Here is a 7,621-nt window from a genome sequence, read left to right as displayed (position 1 = left end):
CTATACTCAATAAAATATATTTATTGCATTCATTACATATATCTTTGTCTTGACCACCAGCATTCATTACATATTGATCGGAAGATACTGAAGACTCAAAATTCCTGTTGCTTTGATCATATATAAAAATTTATTAGGGATACGCCGCTTGAAAGGTTTGAACCTTGTTGGTATCTAAAATAGAACTGTTTTCAATAAAAAGATAATTATGAGTAATGAAAAAATTATTAATTAAAAATTTTATTTTATATATGTATATATAGACATACTCCTTGAATCGTACTTGTAAGACTCTTTATTTTTAAAAACATTATATATATATATATATATCCTAAATTACCCTTAATTAAAATTACTAACTTTACCTTTATACCATCCAAATAAATCAATTGGATGTGTGGGCATTTTGGAAACAATTCATCACTACTTCATCAAGTTTTATAAAGTTTCTTATATTAAAAATTAAATAATGTTTTTAGAAGGTATCTTATGTTAAGGATCAGGGGGAGTATTTTGTTGACAGCAATGATGGTTCGAGTAGGGAAAAAATGAGAAATAGAATTGTGTATAATGTCTTCAAGGTGTTGATAATCCATTTTATATAGGCTTAATTTATTCTATGCATTTTCAAAAGTTGGATGCACTTTGTGTTAAGGATGAATTTCCTTCATAACACATTGATGTATGTGTCAATCATAAATTTCTTTCAGAATACAATGAGGAGCCTTAAATGCCTTAAACACAATTTACATTATCAAAAGTCAAAACTCAAGTTTAGACAACAGTTACTTTTACAAAGTGATCATTTATGTTTGTCTTTTGTGCACTAAAAAATACACAATGAATTTATATGTTTTGAATAAGGTGGATTTTGCCCGCAAAAAAAAAAAAAAAAGGAGGAACAAGGTTGATGATCAATTAGAATTTGTGTTTTGACTGCTGGTAGCTAGAAGTTTGCTTTTCTTGACGATAGAGTGATGTCTCTTGAAGTGACATAACTCTTCAATAGAAATACATAACCTTTATTCGATGAAAGTGCTTTATATACCAACACTATCTATCAATGGTTATTAAAACAATCTTTTTATCAAGAGTAACATTTTTATAGTATGTAGTGTTTTTTTTTTAAATAATAAAATAGCGGTTATCATTTTTTTTTTGGGTTTTATATAACCTTCTAGAGTATTTTTAGATATTGTAAGGATATGACCTTATGAGTTTAAGGGTTGCAACTCCTTGCATAATCTTTTGTAATAATTTTATTTTGATAGTATAAAGAGTAAATTCTGCTGACAGTTGAGGTAAAGTAAATTTTTTATAACTAAATTGTTACATATTCAAAGACTAGGATTCAAACATCTAACCACTTATTTAAGTACTGAGAACTTTTATTACTCACACTAACATTAATGGACAACTCTTTAAAGTTACAATTTAATTTACAGGGACATGAATTTTTAATTAGGTATCTTGTAGAAACCAAAGAGAAAGAGAGAAAAATGAATATTGTTGTAAAGTCTTTTGAGTGTTGAACTTGTGAAGCTGTTTTGGTAACGTTATTGAGTTTATAATTATATGGTATAATCAAACATGAAATTGACGTGATGTACACAGTGATTAAAAAATGTGAAAGTTGAAGGTTAAGCTCCTTTAGATTATTTTCTATACAATAAAAGTTAAGAGAAAATATCTTTGTTTGGTATCGGCGATTGTCCACCACAATAAAAATTATTGATTATCCATATTCCATAATGGAAACACAATTGAATAATTACAAAAATAAGAATAATTAAGAATAATAATAAGCATAACGTAAAAGAGCGGTTGGAATAACAGAAAAATGAATCCAAGCAAAAACAACCAGTCAGCTTCTGTGCATAACCTACTCTTCCTCCTCTGTGGCCCCCACGGAAATCCTCTGTCCGTCGACTGAGACTCCCGCGTTCATCACTACGTATCGTCCGCACGCGCTCATCAACTTATAATCTTCCAACTGGGTTATCCAGATCATCCCATCCTTCCTCGTTAAGGAACTGCCAGCCGGTCCCACCTTCCCTTTTTTATTCAAATTTGGCCAACATGGGGAATTCTGAATTGCCCAATTGCCTGCTATGCCTCAAATTCTGTATACGATTTCGATTGTGAAGCCCGCTTCTGTTTTCATGCAATTCAGGACGCTGGTTTGATTGAACGCTCGACCATGTCGATTCTCGGGTCCTTCTTCAACAGGGGTTTTATGGCTTCCAAATGGTAACTCACATCTTCTGGGTTTATTTTGTTTATTGATAATTCATGTCTGGTCCCGATCCAAGTTTTTCTCCGGCTTTTGTTTTCCGTTTGTGTGTATATTCTCGCAATCATTTGGAATGCATGAATATGATATCTTAGAATTCTTTTTAAAGGAAGGACTGATATCTGGATTCTTTATTAATAAAAATAAGAAACCATTACGTGGGTTGACCTTGTTGAACTTATATTGGTAATTTTACCTGAATTATTCTTAACAAGCCTTCATCTATGACTATCTTCCGTTATGAGCTTTTGCTGTCCTGGCTAGATTTTCTACTGAATCTTGCAGCTGTGTTTCCTTTTTCTGGTTTCTGGGTCAATTGTCTGTATGTGAATCATGAGGATAGCGTATTCTATTCTTTTCTTAATATACACGTTTCATTAGATTAACGGTACGTGAGCTCATTCTGTAATCTCTTCTTAACGTTGATTTTTCTTTTCCCTGTTGCCTAATTTTATTGCTAGAGTGATTTTATTTTATTTTCCCATAATGTTTACACTCTCAGCAAAACACTACTGAAGCTGACAATTCCGCGTATAAAGTTGCTAAGAAACAGAAGAGAGATTCAACTAAAGCAAATGCGACGTGACATTGCCAAGCTCCTTGAGACTTGTCAAGAAGCTACTGCTCGAATTAGGGTATAATTTATTCGCACAAATTGTTTACCTTTTTTACTTTCCAGATTTTCAAACCCTCAGCTAATGGCAGAAAGAAAAGTGTCTTCAGTTAACTATTTTTAGAGCTATTCTTGATGAGATGATCCATGCAGGTGGAACATATTATCAGAGAGGAGAACATGATAGCTGCTCAAGAGATCATTGAATTGTTTTGTGAACTTATTGTAGTCCGCCTTCCCATAATTGAATCACAAAGGTATTATAAAAAAAAAAAAAAGAAAAGTTATGCTTAAATTTTGTGAAATCCCAATGATTTTAGGAGTCGTGATCCCTCCAAGGAACATAGCTGAAATACAACAGACGCGCGCGAGCGCGCGTCTGTAGTGTCAAAATTGACCTAATTAGAGTACTGAGCTGTACAAATAAGAAGGATCTCTGCATATTGCCTCCGCTTTTGGCCATTGAGTCATAACTCATAACCTGTTTCAGTGCTACACCAGAGTTAATTTTCCGTATTCATATTTCTAGAGAAGAACATGATTGACATTATGCCATATTTTAAGCATCTTACACTGTTATATTCTAATTCAAATCTGCCATGTGAAAAGATTTTAATCATGTTAAACTACTTTGGCCGACATGTTATTTGAATGGCTTATGAAATCTGTATCTAACTGTAATGCTTTGTATATATGTTTCTTTATTGAGACTCAATGAAAGTTCTCTTACTATGTATCCAAACTCTCAATGTTGTACAGGGAATGCCCTCTAGATTTGAAGGAAGCAATATCTAGTATATGTTTTGCTGCGCCAAGATGTGCTGATCTGCCAGAGTTGTTGCAGGTGCAACTACTATTTGCATCCAAATATGGAAAGGAATTTGTATCAGCGGCAACTGAGCTCATGCCAGATTGTGGGGTTAATCGCCAGGTTCCATGAATTTTCAATTTGCTTTTGAGCATTGTCAAGAAGGGTAAATGCTATTTCTTTTGGTGACATTCTACATTTGAATTGGAATTGCAGTTAATAGAGCTTCTATCTGTACATGCTCCATCTCCAGAAAAGAAACTGAATCTTCTGAAAGAAATTGCAGCTGAGCATGAGATAGATTGGGATCCAGCTGCTTCAGAAACTGAGCTCTTCCAAAAACAAGAAGACTTGCTGGTACGTAATCGGCAGTATTGACTAGCCAAAAGAATGTAATTTGTGATCATGGTAATGGCAACTTCTCTTTTTCATTTCTATTATTATCTTGTATGTCACTCTTCTTTTTCAGAATGGCCAAACACAAATTTCTACCGAGCCTAAATTGCTCCTTCCTGAAGAAAAGCACAATGAAACATCATACTCTGCTCCCGACCAGCCTGACCGAGAGCAACCTGATTCTGATTCTGATTCGGACTCTGGCTCTGGTTCTGACACATTGGAATTTCCTGAAGTTCCTCAACCACCAGTGCTCTCAAATCTAAATGTTGCCACAGCTCCAGAAATGGCCACTCCTCCGGTTTTCCCACACCGTGAAGTTGAATTTCTCTCGTCAAGCCATTCTGGAATCATACATAAAGACGAACCTCAAACCTCTGCTAGAATGGATAATAAGCAGTTTGTGCCATTTATCTCTCCTCCATTTGTATCGCCGGAATCATCCAACACAAGACATGGTGACTCACTCCTTCCCTTATGACGAAGTCTGAGGCCGATGTAGACTTAAAGGATGTGTTGGATGCTGCTCAAGCTGCTGCTGAAACTGCTGAACGGGCAGCAGCTGCAGCTCGGTCAGCAGCTAGTCTTGCAGAAGTCCGCATTAACGAGCTTACCAAGAGAAATGTTGGACACGAAACAGACAGTACCTCTGAGAATCCATTCCACACTGGTGGTTCTCACCATTCTGCAACAACAAAAATGGGACTTTTCAGTGAGCAAAATACTTCTAGTGACTATGATGGCAACTTTATGAATGAACTGGAATCTCATAAGGATTATAATCCAGCTCCGTCAGCAGCGAGTCTTGAACAAGTCCACAATAGTGATCTTACTAAGAAAAAGAGTCTGTGTGAGACAGATGATGCCTCTGAGAATCCATTCTATGCTAATAGCGCAAATCGATCTATAGCAATAGAAGGGGGACTTTTCAGTGAGCAAAATACTTTTAGTGATTATGATGATCATGGTGTGGAAGACCTGAAAACCCGTCAGGCTAATAGTGCCTCCCCAGGACCTCAGTCATCAAGTTCTCCTTCAAATGACACTATCAAGGCAGAGCATTATTCTTCACTTCCCAATTATGGAACACTGGATGACAGATCATCTAGTCTCCGGTTTAGGAATTTACCTTCGATGGAAGATGATTTATATTCCTCGTACCCCAATTTATTTACCTTTCCGAACTCAAATAACGGACCTCAGACTGGTTTGGATAATCATCACTCCAATTCATGATCTGTGACGGGGAATTCTGGCTTTAAGGTCTTCACACTACATGCCATGGCTGCCTCTGCATCAGTGAACGCTCAATCTTTTTGGTATCCCGAAGTTGTTTGATGGTGGCTGAGGCTATAATGAATGTGAAGAACCAATCTTGTATTGAAAATAAGGAATTTTAATTCCGCGGTTTCATAGGCAGCGTATGATCTTGGCTTTTCATATCTGCTAGAAGATAGATGAAGAATGCTAGACATGTTGGCATGGATGACCGAAATGCTACGTGAGGAAAAAATATCCAACAAAAGCACATGCAAATGCCAGGAATGCAATTTCCATCACTGAATTCGAGTTATTATTATAAATTTATAAAATACTGAGACTCTTTCAAACGCTAAAAAGAATGTGAAACTGCACACAACTTATTAGCAATGAACTTTCCATAAAATTGAAAAATTATAGAAATAATTCTTTGCTGTCAATTAACTCATTGCATTTTTTTTTTTTTTTACACCAACGGGGAAATCAAATTCCATTAACTAAAGAGAAGGTTCAAACATAACAAAGCAAAAGGTCATAAGCACAAAGGCAAGACATCAAAAAACAGAGGAAAAAAAGAGACTAGAGATTAACCAATGCCTTCTCTGTCCCTGTTAGTCACTGAGTTGACCAAAAGTGGGTTGGTGAGCAATTTCGTCACAAAAGTGCCTCCTTTGTGGCCAGATCTTTATTGATGGCTCTCCATAGAAAGTGATTTTAGTGGGGACTTGATCGCCAAAAGTTCTCAAGCAGAGGTAAAGAAAAACTAGGGCCGTCTAGCGTAAGAGGATGTATTCTAGAGTAATTAAGTCTGTAACCATTTCTTTTTTTGCAGTATAAGTGCAATTAACTTATTGCTATATTAATTGAACATAATATGTCAAAAAAAAATTCTACATATAATTTTCTTCAAAAAAAATTCAATATTACTGAGATATCACAACCTATAACCAAAAAAAAAAAAAATTCTCTACAATCCTAAAAGTTTAAAAAAAATTATCGCAATAGAAATAGAATCGGTAAATGTCATTTTAGATCCTTTAACCACACTAAATGAAAAAGAAGGTCCCTTAAACTTTAAAAATTCACTTCAAACCAAAGTACTGAAGTGAAATTAAAACATAAAGTAAAATTACCTCATTGTCCCTCATCCTCTTTAATTCTATTTTAAAGTTGTTCATTGACCTGTAGATATTATTTGTGCCATTATTAAATCTTGATTTTATTTCATGTTATGATTATGATAAAATAAATTGTTGATTTCATTACATAAAGTTATTTATTAACCCACAAAAGTTGTTGGTGATATTACTAAATCTTGATTTTATTCCATGTTATGATTATAAAAAATAAGTTGTTCATTTCCCTACATGAAGTTGCTCATTGACTTACAGGAATTGTTTGTAATGTCACTAAATCTTGATTTTATTTTAAGTAATATAATTATAATAAAATGGATTATTCATTGCTCATACAAAGTTGTTCACTTTCCTACATAAACTTGTTGATTGACCTATAAGAATTATTCAACATCAGAGCTCAAAATTGAAGAGGGTTAATTCTGTCATTTCTATCAACATCTTAACTTCACTTCAATACTCCTAATCTGAAATGAAGTTTCCAAGTCTAAGAAATCTTCTCTTTCATTAAGAGTGATCCAAGGGTTTTAAATTAAATTTTTCCAAATAAAATCCCAAGTGGCTCGAGCATTCCTCACGGGCGGGCGGCCACGCGTGTAAAGTCACCTTGTGACTCGATGGTTTTCTTAGGCTTGTGTGCGCGTATAAGAATTCCCCTTGACTTAATGGGTTTCATTGGAATGAATCTCTATCTCTTCCTCCAGCAAACCAATTGATGAAGTCCAAGCCATTCTCTCATCTTTGCCACTTTCTCGTGCACTTCGGAGAAACCGCAAAAGACATGAAAATCATGTCCTGTTGATAATTACAAGCTGCTCGGCGTCCATAACAAAACTTGTGTTGTCCCATGCTAATCTTAATCGAGAACGTTTCCCTTGGAATCATCCCCAACCCTAGGATTGATCCATAAATAACCCCATTTGAAATCTTACACACTCATACTAGTAAACCCCACTAAATAACAAGATAACATATAGAACTGTGGTTCGGGAAAGGCTACAAAACTCAAGATTAAGCTGGCCATTGTTTCATTTGATGTTTACATCAAATTGCCAAACTGCAGATGATACAGATTGCAACTCATGATAAAGCTAACCCCTATGCACAAATGTAAA

The 7,621-nt window shown here is 35.0% G+C and overlaps 1 pseudogene; it reads left to right on the top strand.

The window, feature by feature from the left end:
* Window positions 1-1,887: 1,887 nt before the first annotated feature.
* Window positions 1,888-5,810, top strand: LOC129300449 (uncharacterized; annotated as a pseudogene).
* The last annotated feature ends 1,811 nt before the right edge of the window (window positions 5,811-7,621 follow it).

Source organism: Prosopis cineraria, unplaced genomic scaffold (genome assembly GCF_029017545.1).
Source record: "Prosopis cineraria cultivar Desert tree isolate PC_DT_omini unplaced genomic scaffold, ASM2901754v1 PC1596, whole genome shotgun sequence".
Taxonomy (NCBI): Eukaryota; Viridiplantae; Streptophyta; class Magnoliopsida; order Fabales; family Fabaceae; genus Prosopis; species Prosopis cineraria.
Note: the sequence above shows the minus strand (reverse complement) of the source record. Positions and strands in the feature narration are given on the sequence as shown.